Genomic DNA, 19,183 nt, shown 5'->3' on the forward strand with positions numbered 1-19,183 from the left:
CCCTCACTCTCCTCACCATCTAAGAGCACTTTGTGGTTGTGCACGCAAATTTTACTGTTTCACTTGTAGTAGAAAAACAAAAGACTTTTTTTTCATTTTCTAATATAAAATGATTTCATAATAAAGCCTATTCTTTGAAGTTGCTATTTCAGACCCCTCTAGGGAGGGCATGCTGGCAATCAGAGGACTGGGCTGGGCTGGTTACTGGAAGGGTGCTGAGGGTACAAAGGTATTAAAAAAAAAAAAGAAAAAAAGAACCTGCTTTCAGCCTTCCAGGTGCTCTTTACTCCATTGCTGGCCCTGCAGCCCCAGGAATGGCCACTGTGGGAAGGAATAGCAGTAGGGGTGGTGGGGGTCCCCACACCCATCACACCTTGGATGACAGAGCAAGGACATGGGGGAGACTCTCTTCTCTTCTGCCCTGGGAGAAAGATGTTCATCAGCCTGTTGTGCATGTGTGTTTAGTCGCTCAGTAGTGTCTGACTCTCTGGGACCCCCTGGACTTCAGCCTGCCAGGCTCCTCTGTCTGTAGGATTCTCCAGGCAAGAATACTGGAGCGGCTTGCCATTTCCTACTCCAGGGGATCTTCCTAACCCAGGGATCAAACCCACATCTCTCGAGTCTCCTGCATTGTCAGGTGGGTTCTTTACCACTGAGCCACCTGGGAAGCCCTCCTTTCTTCTCATGTTGTGGGCTCAATAGCCAGACTGGGACCACCGTCAGTCAGCCAAGATAACCTTGTTTCAGGGGAAAGTGAGTTCTCAGGTTCAAATAGCCATCTTAGAAATCAACTATTGGAATACCTCCTGTTGTGAAGCTCAAGGAGCCTCTGCTAGTCTTTATGGTAAAGTTAACGCTGTGAAGAAAAGCTATGAACTGGGAATTCAGAGGCCCTGGTTCCAGGCTGCCCTTAGCCAGCTGATTTGGGGCAAGTCATATTATTTTCCTCTTTGAGGCCTCACCTGGAGAATGAGGGATTGCACCAGATGAATGGCCAGGCTCTTTTGGAGTCTGAGTCTTTGGAACTTTGTAGTATGTTACTTCCATTTCCAGTGTATTATTGCATTTCTGGTTGAACAGACTGCTTCTTTGGCCCAGGGCTTGTTGGCTCCAGGTCCACTTGTCACTCCTGTGTCAGCTGGTTTCTGGCTGGGTCTGGCACATGGGAGGCACTGGGCCATTATTGAAGGGCATCAGGAAGGGAGAAATGGGAAAGGGCATTTCCTCTCCCCGCCGCCTTCAGAAGCGTGTGGCAGAGGTTGCATTTCGTTCTTGGCTCTGGTTCCCACCACGGTTCCGGCTTCTTATAAGGTGACCCCAGGCCTTGGGTTCCTATGATCCTGCCGTTTCTCTCTGTTCCTCCAGCTAAGGGACTTGCTGCTATTATTAATCGTTGGGTGGCCCCATTACTTCTTGGTGGGGTTTCCAGCCTTTCCATCAGCTGCGTAGCCCATTTCCCATGTTAACATTTCCCATATTAACTTCACCTTGTTCCAAATACTCAGAGTGGGTTCTGTTTACTTTGACTGAACCATTTTAACTTTGGCCAGCTTTACTTTGTAACATCCATCCATAAGAATGATTTTGATAATGTGGATGATATAACCCCTTACTTGGGGTATAATCTCATGTATTAACAAAGCTTTGCTTGGGTTCTGTCATCTGAGTCTAATAATGACAGTGTGACGTAAGATGGGTATTTATCATGAATTCCAGTTTACAGAAGAGGAAATGATCTCACGGAGCTCACACAGCTGGGGAGTCTTGATAGAGTTGGAACCAGAACGCGAGGCTTTTGACTTCTCATTTAGCTTTCTGCCTCTCTGCTTTTCATCATTATCCCACTCACCCCACTGGAATGGTGACTTAATGTCGGTCCTTTAGAATGGTGTTATCTAAAGTGTGGGGCACAGCCCTTCAGTCGAGGGTGTGTTAATTACCTGTTTCTGTGTAACAAGGGACCCCCACACTTTGTGCTTTATAGCAGCATCATTTATTATTTTGGAAATGGTCCATGCCTGCAAAGATGCTTTCTCCATTCCACGTTTTCTGGGTTGATTGTTCTTAGAGCTGGGCCCTGGGAGGGCTTTGAGGTTGTATTTTCCAATTTGAGGTGGGTCTGGCTGTGATGTGATGATGAGTAGGCCAGTGTGAAGCACTGAATACACAGGCTTCTGTCCTCAGCAGACCCAGCAAAAAAGCAGCCTCTAACCAAGGGACAAGGGCAAGGGGAGGAAGCTTAAACTTTTTGTATTAAGCTCATTAAACAAGGACTTCTCTGGTGGCTCAGATAGTAAAGAATCTTTTTGCAATGCGGGAGACCTGGGTTCCACCTCTGGATCTTGGGAAGATCCCCTGGAGAAGGGAATGGCTACACACTCCAGCGTCTTGCCTCTGTCCAGTAAATTCCAAGGACAGAGGTGGCTGGCAGGCTGCAGTCTATGGGGTTGCAAAGAGTCAGACGTGACCAACACTTTCACTTCTTTCATTAAATAGAAAAGAAAATTGTGTCTTTCTCTTCATCTATATTATTCACCCAGTGTTGAGTGTTTAACAACACACTAGAAGGTGAGGTGAGTTGCTGTACTATAGGGACTTACAATACCATTAGGGAAAACATGATTTTATATTCCTAAGTCCCCAGGGATCACATGTTTGGGCAAGAGTCAGGGTCACATCCATCACCTTTATCATCATCAATACATATATATATATATATATGTATGTATTTACTTATTTATCCATGCTTACCTGGTGCTAGTCTCTTCCACCATGACCTTGGAGTCCTTGCCAAGACTCTCACCTCAGTTATTTCTGGAGTCCCAGGGGATGGCTCGTGTGTACCTGTGAACTCTGTCCTTCTGGCTCCCATGTAGTGTTTACTTTCCCCTTCTTCAGCTCCAACTTTCTGCTCCGATGTCTACGGCCAAGCTTTGGAGGCTCTTGCCAAGGCTGGTGTGACTGGTGTCTGTGTCAGGGCCACTGTCTCTGTCCAGCGTTTCACTGTGTTCCCTGATGATCCGAGGAAAATGCCTACCTCTGTTTGCATCTGGTCTGTAAGATAAAGCCACCTTGCTCTCAATAGACAAGGATATTTAAATGGAATATTTCTAATTTTTGTTTTCTTTGGTTTTAACCTCTATGCTCGCAGATTCTGAGTCAAGTTCCAAGATGTAAAGAGGCTATTGATAAACTTCTGAGCCATTGCACTCAAGCTGATCCTCTTGGTCTTGGAGACTCTAATTCATTTATTTCTGAGAGCTCAGCACTGGCTGGCTACAGACTCTGGAAGCATTCACATCATATTCGTGGTCAGGGCTGGCATGACTAGTGAACGAGGCCCTGACCTTGAGTTAACTTGTAGTCAGCACCAAAGAATTGATGCTTTCAAACTGTGCTGCTGGAGAAGACTCTTGAGAGTCCCTTGGACAGTAAGGAGATCAAACCAGTCAGTTCTAAAGGAAACCAACCCTGAATACTCATGGGAAGGACTGATACTGAAACTGAAGCTTCAATACTTTGGCCACCTGATGCGAAGAGCTGACTCATCAAAGACCCTGATGCTGGGAAAGATTGAGGGCAGGAGGAGAAACGGGCAGAGGATGAGATGGTTGGAGGGCATCACTGATTTAATGGATATGAACTTGGGCAGACTCCAGGAGATGGTGAGGGACAGGGAAACCTGGTGTGCTGCAGTCCCCGGGGTCGCAAAAAGTCAGAGATGACTGGGCGACTGAGCAACACGAACAGTGTTACAGGAGTCTGTTGAGACAGAGACTTTGTAACCAGGGGTTTTATTCATTTTAGACTTGCTCTATATCATATTTCACAGTGTCTGCCTAATGTAAAATGGTTTGTGCTCTTTTAGTATAACCACAACTTTCTTTGAAGAACCTGTCTTAGTTTGGGTTCTCCCAAAAGCAGACCCCAGGCAGAGATTCTGAGTGCCAGCAGTCAAAATGGAGGTGATCTGAGGAAGCTTCATTTGGGGAGTGAGGAACTGATCCAGGGAAAGGCGGAAGCCAGTGAAGGTGCGCAGATGAGTCACTTGTCACCATGTGCACCTGGGCCTGAGTTGTGCTATGGGCCCTTCAAGAGGCAGTATTGGCTGATCTCGAAGCTGCCCCATGGAGGGGTAAGCTCATTGGGGTGTATCAGTTGAGGATCACTCATGGAGGCATTATCTCCCTGGCCTGCCCCCAGAGAGGGCTGAACGCACTACTGTGGCATAGAAAGAGCTCAGACCAAGAGATGTAGGGATTTGGGGCAAGAAGGCAGCAGAGTTTATGGGAACTGTCACCAAACTGCTGATGATCTGCTGGGTGGGCTGATGGGATTAGGGTGGGACATTGGTGTGTATGAAGTGCAACCATAATATTGAAAAAGAACAACAGCCTATAAAAGGACTTGACTTTTCAAGAGCATTAAATAACCAGGGTTCATATGGAGAGACCGTTTTCTAGGTCAGAAGATGCTATAAAATCAACCCAGGTGAAGATGATGTTGGAGTCAGGGACCACAACTGCCTGCACCACCTTGCATCAGAATCCCAGCCTCTGGGCTGTCCTTGTCAGCTGCCTTGAATTGGTAGGACACTGGACTTGTTGATGACCAGGTGGCAATGACAAGGGAGGTGCAAAGCAGGACCCCAGAGAGAATTTTAAGGCCTTGACCAGCCAGACACAGCATTCTTGCTCTAACAGGTATCCTCTGAATGAAGAGAAATGAATCACCTCTTGTTTAAAACATGGCAAGTAACTGAGATTATTAAGAGCAAAAATAAACTTCCTTGTCCAGAAGGGAAGGAGTTGGTCAAATACTAAGATTTGAACTTAACTCTTTAATAGCCAGACTATGAACAGACAGAGAATGGAGAGTTACTTTTCAAACTCAGATCACTCCTATGAGCAAAGCTATTCATGATTGCTGACATTTATTGAATGGTTACTCCATGCTGGGCTTTCTGCTGTGCTTTTTATGTGCCTGACTTCTCACAACATCCCAGTTAGGGAGCTATTCTGAATAGCTCCAGTTCCTAGATGTGGGAAGTGGGTCTTAGGTTCAGTAACTTGACTAGGTCCTGGGAAGAGCAAGGGCAGAACTGGGATCTGAAATCAGGTATGACTTTATGAACTTGAGGAGTTCTCTAAGATGACAGCTAAGATCAAGTGTGTCCTCTTAAATGGCTTGCATATAGGTTTGCCAAGGAGTAATTGGGCTGTTATTGTTAGGTTTGGGGGCCTGGGTATACTATCAAGACATCTCAGTGTTGCAAAGGGCAGATGCAAGTCACTGTGTGTGCATGGAAGTGTCTGTGGGTGCCAGATGGTTGGAAAAGATCCTGTGGACAACTCCAGGCCCTAACATCCCAAACGTGGCTCCAGACTTCCCAGGAAGCAATCTAGCTTCCAAGGAATGGGAGGCTCTGGAGTGATGATGTCCTGGGAATTGGGTGACTGTGATGCTTATTTTGGGTTCCACCCTTTGCTGGTTGTTTGACTTCAGGCAAGGGACTTAGTCACCAGGGAACCTACTTTTCTCATCTGTAAAATGAGGATAATGAGTCCTGACTCCTGCCTTCCTCACAGGGAGGGCAGGAAGCTTCCTGAGATCACCTCACTAGAGTCTTTTGATCTGCTTGAAAGCATCCTTCTTAATTGCCTGGCTGGGCACTTGAGCAGCTGGGCGAAAGTTTTATGACCCGAGATTCCCACAGCCCATAATCCACATGCTCCCAGAAGCCCTCTGAGGTTTTCAGTGAGAGATTCGGCCGGCGAAGGTTCTGCCAGGCCATCAACAGAGATTTCTCAGGGACTTAGTCATGTAATAGGCGGTTTCCCAGGGAAGTGCTTGCCAAGGCTTCCACTTATTCATGTAATGTTTCTTAAGAGCTCCGATGTACACATGGCGATTTCTCACCCCTCCCCAGACTTGTGCACAGCAGTCTTGTCTGGTGTCATGGAATCCTGCCAGCCCTCCAGGACAGCTCTTGGCCACTTTAGCTAGAGCTTGAATGTGCTCTGTGTCCTCTGGGTTCAGTGGTTTTTTTTTTTTTTTAATTTTTTATTGGAGTACAGTTGTTTTATAATGCTGTGTTAGTTTCTGCTGCACAGCAAAATGAATCAGCTATATTTACACATATATCCCTTCTTCCTTGGATTTTCTTTCCATTTAGGTCACCACAGAGCACTGGTAGTATTAGTACTCTATTTTATGCATGTGTACACGTGTGTGCTAAGTCGCTTCAGTCGTGTCTGACTCTTTGCGACCCTATGGACTGTACCCTGCCAGCCTCCTCTGTCCATGGGATTCTCCAGGCAAGAACACTGAGGTGGGTTTCATGCCCTCCTCTGGGAGATCTTCCAGACCCAGGGATCGAACCTGTGTCTCCTGAAACTCCTGCGTTGCAGGCGGATTCTTTATTGCTGAGAACCCGAGAAGCCCTATCTATTGTATACATAATATCCACAGTGTATACGTGCCAGTCCCAATCTCCCAATTCATCCCACCCCTCCTTTCCCCCTTGGTATGGTTCCAGTTTTTAAAAGGCTTCTTCAAATGAGTCATATGTCCACCTTCTCATTTCTTGTCTGAGCCATCACAAAAGCTTCCTAAAGACGTTCCCTGCCCCCAGCCCTGCTCTCTCTCTGTAGTCACGCTATACCCTGATGCATAAGATGTATCGCTTCTTTCCCCAAAACCCATCAGTCCTTCCCCACTGGCCGCACGATAAAAATGGAACAAATTAACCTGGCTTAAAGACCCTGCTCTAATGCAAAATCTGGCCCCCCCATTTCCTTTCTCTCCTCATTTCTCATCTCTTCCCATTGTCATTTCATTGGTTCAGCCTACCATTCTACCTTATTTGCTTATCACCTTCTATGTGCCAGGAGCTGTGTTATAGTCGGAAGCTAAATAAGAGCCCTGTTCTCATGAGGCTCACAGCCTCACGGGAGATAAAGACACATACACTGGTGAGTGCTGCGTAGCTAAGTAAGTGCCATGGGAACGAAGGCTTGACGGGAGCCCATTGGAAGGGAGACTTGATCTGCCTAGGGTGAGGGTACCACGTCCAGCCCTCAAATTGATTAGGATGAGGCCTGCCAGAGTAAGAGGTGGATGGTGGGAGTGGAAAGTGAGTCCTGTCAAGAGTGAGTGCAGCCTGAAAGAGGGAACAGGACATTGGGGAGACCGACAGTGAAGTGAAATGAAGTGAAAGTTGCTCAGTGGTGTCCCCACTCTTTGTGACCCCATGGACTATACAGTCCATGGAATTCTCCAGGCCAGAATACTGGAGTGGGTAGCCTTTCCCTTCTCCAGGGGATCTTCCCAACCCAGGGATCAAACCCAGGTCTCCTGCATTGCAGGTGGATTCTTTACCAGCTGAGCCACAAGGGAAGTCCAAGAATACTGGAGTGGGTAGCCTATCCCTTCTTCAGCAGATCTTCCCCACCCAGAAATTGAATCGGGGTCTTCTTCATTGCAGGCGGATTCTTTACCAACTGAGTTACCGGGGAGCCCTGACAAGCCCGTGGCAATTCATGGTTTGTGGAGGAGCGCAGTTTCTGAAAGCCCTGGTGAGCCTTGCCTGGATCCTACCCTGGAAGGAAAGGAACTGGAAGCAGGAAAGTCACGTGGTGTCTGCCCTGGTGACTCTGGGCAGCCTGGCAGGTGCTCTCAGACCCCAGGCCTTTACTGGGGCTAGTCTTTCTCCCCCCTGCCCTTCCTTCCTTCCCCGCCTGTCCCTCTTCTCCCCCTGCTGTGGTTCTTCTCATGTTTCATGGTCCCCTTCAATGCCATCTAGATCTGGGGTCAGTATTTGTTGTTCCTTCCTCTGGGCCCTTAAAGTCCTTTCATTGTGTGTTACCATTTATTGTATTCCATCTTATCTTTTATGTCAGTTGCACCTATTCATCTCCCTCACTGGACTGAAAGTTCCTTAAAGAGCATATTAACTCTGGAATATTTATTTCTCATTTCCCACAGCACTTAGCATACAATGCTTTGAGCCAGGCTTTTCTCAAGCTCCAGTTCCTCTGCTTATTGGCCATGTGATCTTGGACAAGTCACTTCATCTCTACAACCTCGAGTTGTCTCATCTGTAAAATGGGGATAATGATTTTTATTGCAGAGGATAATTGGGAGGATTACCTGGTTAGCACTCAGCAAACATTAGTTGCCCTCCTCCCTCCTCTGCTCTCTGGCTCATAAAGATTGCTGTAACATCCTGGGAGAGCATCCCTGAAGGAGGGGTACCCTTTTTCCCATGGGTCCAGATGTAAGATGCCATCTGTACTGGTTTGCTGAGCACCTGGGCAGAAAGGTGGGCTACCAACATTACTGCGTGGATCCTTGGTTATCAGTGGCAGTCAACACCACCCATCCTAATCTGATCTTTTTTTTTTTTTTTTTTTGACACCTTCCATGGAACACTCATCCTTAATTTAAACAAAAAGGAATTGCAAAAAAAAAAAAAAAAATTTAAATCACGTGAGTTTCCTTGGGTAGATTATGCACTCAACCAAGGTGGGCTCCCAGGGAGAGGAGGAACTGCTGTCTGCCCCTGTCTTTCCCTTTTCTACCTGGTTGCTGCTCAGCCTGTGTACAAAGGCTGTACTCAGAGATGACAAGGGTCATCGTCATGGCTGTGGTCGTCCGTGACATTACCACCGTCAGCAGCAGCAGGACCCTCCTCCCCCTGCCTCATCACCGCCCTTTGGTGGGGGGCAGGGCAGACCTCCACTCCCTCACTTCCTCTACCATTCTCTGTAGCCTCCATCTGCATGGGTGCAGACAGAGCCTCATGAAGTCACCATCCTGAGTTTGTGCAAACTCGATTCTTACTGCAATCCTGGGAGGCAGGTTGAACAACTGCCATCATCTTAATTAGAGAGAAATCTTGGTACAGAGAAGTCAAGGGATTTGCCCAGGTCATGGAGTGAGCTGGGAGAGGAGTGGGGATCAGACAGGGCTGGGCTGGGGCTGGGTCTCAGGTGGTTTGAAGCCTGAAGACAATTGTTCGAAAGAGAGAACAGCTCTGCTTCCCCTTAATATAATGGTGTCTGAGAAATTTTTTTAAAGCATCATGCCTGCGTGCTAAGTCACTTGTGTCTGACTCTTTGAGACCCGCTGGACTGCAGCCCGCTGGGCTCCTCTATCCATGGGATTCTCCAGGCAAGAATATCGGAATGGGTTGCTGTGCCCAGCCCCAGAGGATCTTCCGGACCCAAGGGTCGAATCTACATCTTTTGTCTCCTGCATTGGCAGGCAGGTTCTTTATCACTAATGCCACCTGGGATGCAAGAGAAGAAGCTGATTCCTTTTTCTACTTCAGGTACTTGGAACACCCATTGTGTGCCTGGGACATCTACGAGTTGGCTGCTTAAAGGAGCACATAAAGAATTAAAAGGATATAAGGGTTTGCCCCGGGATTTATGGGGCTGGTATGATTTCTGGAATATTCCACAGATCTGCTAACCTTCCTGCCTTGGCTCAGAGACATGTAAAATTGCATCAACATGTTCATCTTCCATGAAAGTGCTGAAGGCAGACCGTCCTTCTCTCTTCTGCTTTACTCCTGTTTCCTCATGGGAAGAGCAGTTCTGTTGTCACATTGGGAATGCTGGGAAAGACTGATGAATACTGGGTCACATTAGTCTATGGAGCAGAGTTCATACCGAATCTTCGCTTCTCTTTCTCCTGCTGGACCTGTCTGGATTCTGACACTGTTCCTTGCATTTTGAGTCTTCATGCTTTAAACTGCCTTCCCTCCCCTGCAGGTGTTTTAGGAAAAGTTTTGGCTAAAGAACAGAGATGATTCCTTTATTTATCTGCCAGTCTCTTAATTAATTAAAAAAAAACCTACTTCAATCAGGCTGGTGTGCAAGGTTTAGAATTCCAAGAGACATATCTTAGCAAATGGATTTTTCAACAAGATTTTTTCCATTTTCTGTGCAAGATAAAGTTGAGATAGGAGCAGGTGTTACCTGTCCTGCCTTCTCAGCTGTCTGCTGGAGAGAGTTCCTTCCTTGACCCATGAGTGCTCTGTGGGTGAGTGCCCCTTCTTGGGACGTAGAAAGCACTGGGGCTACGGTTCTCAAACCCAGTGCTGCATGATAGTTACTCTGACCGCTTGAATCAGAGTTCCCTGGAGGTAGGCCCAGGCATTGGACTTAAAAAAAAACTCTGTTTAGAATACGGATATGGATGATATATCCATGTTCTAGTATGCAGTATGAACCGCTGCTGCAAGGCAGTCTGCCTTGCTAAAGATTATGGCATTTAAATAAAGTGAAATTTTTCATTTCTGCAGACAGTTCCTTCTATTGTCTAGTGGGAATAGGTGCCTAGTAGGAGAAGCAACCTGGTACCTAGACAGAAGTACCTAGTACCAAGAGGGAGAAGCACCTTAGTACTTAGAGAAGTAACTAGTACCCAGTGGTGTGCTCAGTTGCTCAGTCGTGTCCAACTCTTTGTGACCCCATTAACTGTGGTCCACCAGGCTGCTCTGTCCATGGAATTTTTCAGGCAAGAATCGTGGAGTGGGTTGCCATGTCCAACTCCAGGGGATCTTCCCAACCTAGGGATCGAACATGCATCTCTTGAGTCTCCTGCATTGGCAGGTGGGTTCTTTACCACTGTTCCACCTGGAAAGCCCCATACTATACCTGATCTTAGCCAAAAGGTAGAGAAGCATCTTAGTACCTAGAGAGAGAAGTACCTAGTACCTAGTGGGAGAAGCACCCTTGTACCTGGTGGGAGGAGAAGGGATGAGAAATGGTTCTTTCAGCTCCAATACCTCCTAAGAGGTTTCTATAAGCCTTCATCTGTTAATCTTCTTGCCAATCCTTAAATAGGTGCCACTATTCAAATGGAATTCAGTGAAGAGACTGTGGTTCAGAGAAATTTAGGGACGTGCCTGAGGCTTATGTGGTAGATAAGGGTAGAACCAGGAGTTGAATGCAGCCCTACTTGGCCCCAAAGGCCAGTTCCTTTGCTCTCTACCTGTGGGTCACATCCAGTGGCCCCATCAGCCCTCTTACAGCCCCTATGATGGCAGTTTAGCCCCCTCCTACTCTGACGCCTCTGAACAACAGGATCTATTATAGTTGCACCCTCCAGGTAGCCTGAGCAAACCTTGTGAGCAAGGGCCCTTTCCTCTTAACCAAAGGACCATGCAATATTCCTAAAATTCCCCGAAATCAGCCTCCGTATGAATCTCCAAGCCTGACCCACACATGAGTGGCATCACATTTTTGATCTGATATGTATCTTGATTTTCAGCTGAGAAAAAAGTCCCCGTAACCACAGCTCCCACTGAACTCATTTCTCAGAATCCCTCCAAGAACCTGAGACTACTGTGTGTAAGAAACATAGGACTGGGGACTCTGCAATACTTCCTGACTCTTCCTCCCAATTCGTCCTATTCTCTTCAGCTGACAGCTGTTGAGAGGCTGGCATGGCCGCTTAGGAGCAAATGGAGCAAAGCCTCTCAGTCTCCATTAAAAGCCAAATTTACAAAACTGTACAATAAGACAGGTTTCACAGAGGCACGATCATATATACTTAGGCTTTTAAAAAAATATTTATTTTTGTTTATTTTATTTGTTTGGCTGTCCTGAGTCTCAGTTGTGGCACATGGGCTCTTCGGTCTTCATTGTGGCCTGGGGGATATTAACTGTGACATGTGAGTCCTAATTTCCTGCCCAGGGATTGAACCCAGGCCCCCTGCATTGGGAGAGTGGTCTTAGCCACTGGGCCACCAGGGAAGTCCCTATACTTAGGGTTTTGATTCACTGGAAACTCTATATGTACCAGCAATAAGATCTGACCTCCCTTTCACACACACACCTGATGTGACCCGAGTGTGTATTCCCGTAGTGGTCCCGTTCTACTGAAAGTCAGGCCATGTGGGGGTCATCATCAATCCTGGGTGCTGGCTTAGAGAGCAGCATGAAGACTGAAGGTACTCAGAGATGGTACTCTGACATAGCACAGGGATTTGAGATGGTACAGGAAAATGAAAAGAAATAAAACTAAGAAAGCTTGTATAACTTGGAAGGGACTTGGGAAAAAGCAATGGATATATTCTTTATGGAGTCAATCTTAAAGGAAATCAGTCCTGAATATTCATTGGAAGGACTGATGTTGAAGCTGAAGCTCCAATACTTTGGCCACCTGATGCGAAGAACTAACTCATTGGAAAAGACCCTGATGCTGGGAAAGATTGAAGGCAGGAGGAGAAGGGGACAACAGAGGATGAGAGGGTTGGATGGCATCACTGACTCAACGGACGTGAGTTTGAGCAAGCTCCAGGAGTTGGTGATGGACAGGGAAGCCTGGTGTGCTGCAGTCCATGCGGTCGCAAAGAGTCGGACATGACTGCGCAACTGAACTGAACTTATGGGGTTTCCCTGATGGCTCAGATGGTAAGGAATCTGCCTGCAGTGTGGAAGACCTGGGTTTGATCCCTGGGCTAGGAAGATGCCCTGGAGAAGAGAATGGCAATCCACTCCAGTATTCTTGCCTGGGAAATCTCATGGACAGGGAAGCCTGTCCTCTGGACAGAGGAGGCTACAGTCCCTGCAGTCGCAAAGAGTTAGTGTGGCCTTGAGGGCTGCACACTGTGTCAGGCTAGACCAGGGTAGACAACAAAAGAAGCGCAAAGATCACATTGGCTTAATACAATCACAGTTCATCTCTTGCTCTGCTAAAGGGCAAAGCAGCTGGTGAGTTCTTTTTAGTTTTGTACATGGTATTAACACCATCTGGAATGTACAGCCTGTGGGGCAGCTGCTGCTGAGGAAGAGAGAGTCGGAAGAGGCATATTAACCTCAAGTTGCTTCAGCCTAGATGTGACCCAGTGTATCCCAAAGTAGAGAGCATGGTTTCATGGACCCATGCATCCTTCACTCAGTTGAACGATTATCAACATTTTGCCAATCTCATTTCATCTATCACCTCCCAGTGATTTTAGAGTGGGGAGCAGAATTTTTAAAATAAATCCCAGAATCCTCTTATTTTACACATAAACATCCCAGTATCCAAGTTCATTTTGGTGGTGGAATTTGGGGGCGGAAGTAAGGCCTAGACCAGCCCTCTGTGGGGAGGGCGCTGCCTTTTTTCTGCCACAGTCAAAGGAACAGTCATACACATGCATTCATCCTGTCTTGATGCTGGACTATGGCCTCCCTTCCCTGTGAATAAGGCCAGGATCTGCCAGACTCGGGCAGCTGCCATGGAAAGAAGCAGTTCAGAAATTCTGTCTGTAACCAGGACAAGGAAAACACATGTCTTCAGTGGATCCCTTAGTGCAATCACCCGCCTTTTCCGGTGAGTCCCCTGCCCCCTGTGGGGCCTCTGAGACCTGCCGGATGGGTGTCCACGTCCGCTGAGTCACCTGTGTCATTCTTTTTATCTTTTGGCCTGTGTTTGTCATTTTCGAGCAGTGTGACTCACCCAGCCGAGAGGAAAATGCAAAGCCTGGAAAGGTAAGTCTTTTGTCAAACCCTCACGGCCACTCCTCTGGAAGCAAAACCCTTTTGCTTTGAACTTTCACCTGAGCACCCCAAAGAAGGGGCCTCAGGGGCTTTTGGAGCTTTTGGAAGGGCCAACCAGTCAATTCTAAAGGAAATCAGTCCTGAATACTCATTGGAAGGACTGATGCTGAAGCTGAAACTCTAATATTTTGATCACCTGATGCAAAAAACCGACTCAATGGAAAAGACCCTAATGCTGGGAAAGATTGAAGGTGGGAGGAGAAGGGGACAAGAGAGGATGAGATGGTTGGATGGCATCACCAATGCAATGGACATGAGTTTGAGCAAGCTCCGGGAGTTGGTGATGGACAAGGAGGCCTAGTGTGCTGCAGTCCATGGGGTCACAAAGAGTCAGACATAGCTGAGTGACTAAACTGAACTGAACTGAACTTGTCAGGGTGCCAGACTCTGGGCTGGGTCCAGGCAGCCTTCTCGAAAATCTCCCTCCCACTCTCCAACCTGCCTGTTGGGTCTTCCCAGAGGGCGTGTCATTCTGGGACTGGGCCCTTTAGAAGCGGAGGAGAGAAAGCTCTTTACCCCACACCCTAAGAAGCATCTTCCTCCAGAGAGGCAGCCAAGGTGAGAAGCAGGAAGGGCCATTGGAGCGCCCACTCTTTGACCCTCTTGGGCGCAATAACATCCACGCCTACACAGTGTTGGCCTCCTGGGCTGGGTATGGGTGCCATGCTTGGTTCCTCATCTGTTCCTGCTTGAAAGAGAGTGGAGGAGTCTTTTGATGTTCTGGACCATGGCAGACACTGGGCCTCCTACTTCCATGGCAGCCCACCGCCCTCCCATCACCCAGGGCTCTATTCTTTACACAGAAGCCAGAGTGACTGTCCCATGTGGTAGAACAGATCACAACACACCCCTGTTTAAAAGTCTGCAGGGACTTCCCTGGCACGTAAAATATCATCACCATTTCATCACCATGACCTACAGTCTTGGGAGACAAAGTAGTCCCCCAGCCTTGGGGTGGAAGGTGGGAGGGGAGGCCTGGGTAGAAATACAGAATCTCAGGGCCCACTCCAGACTCGATGAACCAGAAGCTGCATCCATATCACATTAAAGTGTGAGAGGCCCCTATGCCCTACATAGGCCCAGCAAGTGGTGCCCAACCTTGACCGCTTCTCAGAATCTCCTGGGGAGTTTATACAGTGACAAGGCCCAGCCCCCAGGCCTGCTGGGATCTTGATTCAATAGCTCTTTGCTACCACCTGGAAGGTAGGTTTTATTGGTCCTACATCTGCAACCCAAGAATCCAAATCTCAGAGACTTACGGGGTTCCTGTGGACTCCCAGTCCCTCCGCATGGCTGGGACTGCTGGATAGGCACATTGCTGGCTGCAAAGGCAAGAGGAATCAGGGGGACAGGCTCTGGATTCAGGCTTGTCTGGGTCTGATTCCTGCTGCACCACATCCAAACTGGGCAAATCATTTATCACCTGAGCTTCATTTTCCTTATGTTTAAAACAAGGATTCTTAAGAAAGAACTTATGTCACGGTAATGTTAAGAAGATTAAATGAGGTAATTGTTCAGCGTGGCATGCTGAGCACTTAGTAAATGTTACCTGCCACTATTATCATGGTTATTTATTATTCCTCACCCTCAATTTTTGGCCCTTTAAGCAACAGAAGCTCTGAATTGTCTGGTTCCAGGCTTTTTCTCTAGAGGTTAGATGGCCGACGTGGCACAATGAAAAAGGCACAAGATTTAGAGTTCTCTGGTTTGTCGTGTGATTCATCTTATTATGCATTTACTTGTTTATTTAGGCTGCACTGGGTCTTCACTGAGGCACCGGGCTTCTTCTCTTGTTGCGGTGCTCAGGCTTAGTTGCCATGCAGCACGTGGGATCCCAGGTCTCTGACCAGGGGTCAAACCAGCAGCGTCCCCTGCATTGGAGGGCAGATTCTTAACCACTGGACTGACAAGTAGTGTGATTAAATAGGCCACAGGGCCTCTCTAATCCTCTGTGTGTGTGTTGCTTATTTGTGAAATGGGGACATGAACACCCATCTCCAGAGTTGGAGAGAATATAGGATGTGAGGTCAGGTACAAGGCCTGATTATAATGGGCCTTAACCAGTCTGATCTTGTTAGACTGTGAGTCATTCTATCACATTCTATCAAATGTGTACACTATCAAATTGTGGCCTTGAAATGTCACCCTATATATAGCAACGTCGACTAAAAAGCACAATCGAAAAGTGGAGAATTGTGTTTTATTCGGTGGATTTTTCTGAGGCTGAAGTCTGATATACAGCTTCTCAGATTGCTCTGAGGGACTGCTCCAAAGAGGTAAGGGAGGAGCCAGGGTACATAAGAGTTTGGCAATAAAAACCAGGTGACCGGAACATCAAAAAATTACTATTAATTAAAGGAAACCAGACCTCTCAAGTTAATGAATTTAGCATTTTTCTTTGTATGGGGAAGATGCAAGAGTCTGGGCTCGTTGAAATCATTCCTTTCATAGGCACCTTGGCCTTCTAGGGCCAGTATCCTGCTTTTCTCCATCCTGAATCCCCCTCCGGGTATGCCAGTTGAGAGCAGCTACAGTGGCCGCTGGCTGGCTGGCTGCAAAATCCTTTATTTTCTGAATGACAAGCGACATTTGTCATCCAAGCAATAACCTTGAGCAGCAGGGCCCTGAGGGTAAGATGGGTTCTTTCCTGGCAAGAGTCCAGGGTTGACATCCTAGGCAGATCCCACTGTCTTTTCTAATGTGGAGGGAATTGAGAACCCAAAGGTGAAATGCGATGGGCCACTGATCAGGGACAGCTCAGCCCTGTCTGGGAGGCCAAGAGCACAGGTTCTGGAGCCCCCCTGCCTGGATGCACATTGATTCTACCCTTACTAGCTGTGTGACTTTAGGGAAGTGATTTAACCTCTCTGTTCTTCATTTTCCCTGGCTGTAAATTGAAGCCAAACTACCTCCCCTATTGAATGGCTGTAAGGGTGGAATGAGTTAATGCATGGAAATACTTGGAGTCATGCTTAGCACAGAGCAAGGGCTCTGTAATTGTTCTACACTCACTCCCTGGTTAGCTGAACTGTCTCTTTCGTGAGCCCACCTAATGGGACTTGCAATGTTCTGTTTGTTAATCTTGTTTCCCCATGAGATCATCTCTGTGTTCCCAGTGCCTAGCAGCAGAGGGCTGGATATGTACTTGGTATTTATTGATATTATTATTTTCATTAGGAAGGATGAGAGTGCTCAGTGATGAGCTGACATGAGCTAGATGCTTGCAGACCAGTGTCACAGAAATTAGATCCGAGTCAGCAAGCCCTGTGGTCAGTCCAGGAATGCCTGATCCCAGGCCTGGAGTCACGCAAATTGCATCAGTGGGGGAGAATCACTTACCATTTGTGCTGTGCCAGGGGCCAAATGTGTGTACACTCTTCACTCATGCCCATGGTGTTGGAAAGATGGGCAGGTGGTCATTCATCATTGGAAAGAAAACATTCTCACTGCCAGTCAATCACTGAACCCTCAGACTTTTATGACTCTCATCAAACTCTCTTTCTGTCCACACTGACTCAGGCAGAGAGGAAGCTTCCAGACTCGCAGAGTGGAGCATCTGTCAGAAAAACAAGCTTTCCTCTTGCTAAAACTGGCATTAATGCATTCTATGCAATTGAAATAGCGTCTTTTTTTTTTTTTTTTTACCAAATTCTAAGTCACTGAGGAGGGGATGACAGAGGTTGAGATGGTTGGATGGCATCACCGACTCAATGGACATGGGTTTGGGTAGACTCCGGCCGTTGGTGATGGACAGGGAGGCCTGGCGTGCTGCAGTTCATGGGGTTGCCAAGAGTTGGACAAGACTGAGCAACTGAACTGACTGAACTGAAAGTCACTGAGGAGTCCCTTTTTTTGAGAAGGTGAGAAACTGCACCTCCTTCCATAGGTACATTTTCATATTAAGTTGTTTTTTTTTTCTTTTTTGATGTCTGATCTTATTTATTTTTTACTCTTAGAACATCTCATTTTTGACTGGACTCAGAAGTAGAAGCTCTCAGAGAGGGCAGCCTCCGTCTCTTGGCAATCTGTTCCTGCCGTTTTTCCTTGGCCTCCTTCATTCTCTTGGCCAAAAGTTTAGCATATTCTGCAGCCTCTTCTTTATTTTTCTTAGTACGCTGTTTCTTCAGAGCAATACGCCGGCGTTTGTGTTGCAGAACTCGTGGAGTCACGAGCCGCTGAATCTTGGGTGCTTTAGTCCTAGGTTTCTTACCGTCTTTGTTTAGGGGCTTTCTCACAACGTACTGGCGGACATCATCTTCTTTAGACAGACTGAAAAGTTTGCAGATTCTGCTGGCTCTTTTGGGACCCAGGCGATGAGGCACTGTAGTATCAGTGAGTCCAGGAATATCCTTCGCCCCTTTTTTCACGATGACCAAATTGAGAACACTCAGATTGGCATCCACAGTGCAACCCTGTACAGATTTGTGCTTTCTCTCTCCAGTTCTCCTTGGTCTGTAACAGAAATGCCCTTTACTCAGTAGCAGGCGAACTCGGCCATGGGTCAAGACACCCTGCTTCATGGGGAAACCCTGCTTATCATTCCCGCCACTGATTCAGACCACATAACCCTTCCATTCTTCACCCAGAGCATCAGCAGCAACTTCTGTGGCCATAAGCTTCTCGTAGAAGGTACGAAGTTTTCGTTCATCGTCCACTTCAATGAGCTTCTGGCAGCCCGTGGCCGGGAAAGAGATGTTCAGCTTCATTCTGAAGCAGCCGACAGCCTCCAAGGCACCACGAAAAAGAGCCATATTAAGTTTTAATTTAGCAAATGCTCATATGGCACTGTTCTGCCAGGCACTGTAAGTACTTTATAACAATTAGCTCATTCGAACCTTCAAAAGACCTATGGAGGCAGGTAGCATGTCCCCATTTTATAGATGAGAAAACCAAGGCACAGAGAGGTAATTAATTGTCCAAAACCCACAGCTGCTATCACAGAGTCAAGGGTCTATTAGCTTGGCTCCAGAATCTGCATTATATCCCTAGGCTGTGTCGTTTCATTTAATTCTTGCAATTCTCATGTAAGTCTGCAACCATCCTGCAGGTAACTTCCTCAGAGGACACTGAGGCTCTGAGAAGTTAACTTGGCTCAGGGTCACTCAAATGTAAGTGACAGAGCTACAGTGGAAATTCACTTTTGTCTGATTCCAAAGTGACCATGGGCTGAACTGACCACTCAGTCTATGGAGGAAGAATGTTCAACCCTTATGGGTGCTGACACCATGGATGCTTTCCTTACATGTCCTTATATGTGGACGGCCAGGAACTCCCACTGTTCGAATTCTCCTTTCTCTTTTTCCATTTTCTTTGTTTCTACTTGTCACAATGGAACCGACAGTTGAACCTTGGACGGTGGTGCTGATAGTCAAGAGCACCTTTGCCTTGCCATTCACTGTAACGGGAGTGTTGCTGATATCTTCCTCTCGGTTCCCCAAGGACATTGATGTACTGGTAGCTCCTTGAGGAACAGGAAGAGCCCTGCAGATGTTAGGAAGAAGATGGTGGTGCTGACCACGAGTCTGCCTCTGGTTTGCAGGGCAAGTTGGACAAGTTACTTAATTTCTCTGATCTTCAGTGTTAGCTTTTAGAATTGGCTAAGATTTAGGATTGGTTGATTAGAT

At 47.2% G+C, this 19,183-nt stretch overlaps 1 pseudogene; it reads right to left on the reverse strand.

Annotated features, from left to right (window-relative positions):
* Positions 1-17,506: 17,506 nt before the first annotated feature.
* On the reverse strand, positions 17,507-18,289 carry LOC102400688 (annotated as a pseudogene).
* Between the last annotated feature and the right edge of the window lie 894 nt (positions 18,290-19,183).

The sequence above is a fragment of the Bubalus bubalis genome, chromosome 15 (genome assembly GCF_019923935.1).
Source record: "Bubalus bubalis isolate 160015118507 breed Murrah chromosome 15, NDDB_SH_1, whole genome shotgun sequence".
Taxonomy (NCBI): Eukaryota; Metazoa; Chordata; class Mammalia; order Artiodactyla; family Bovidae; genus Bubalus; species Bubalus bubalis.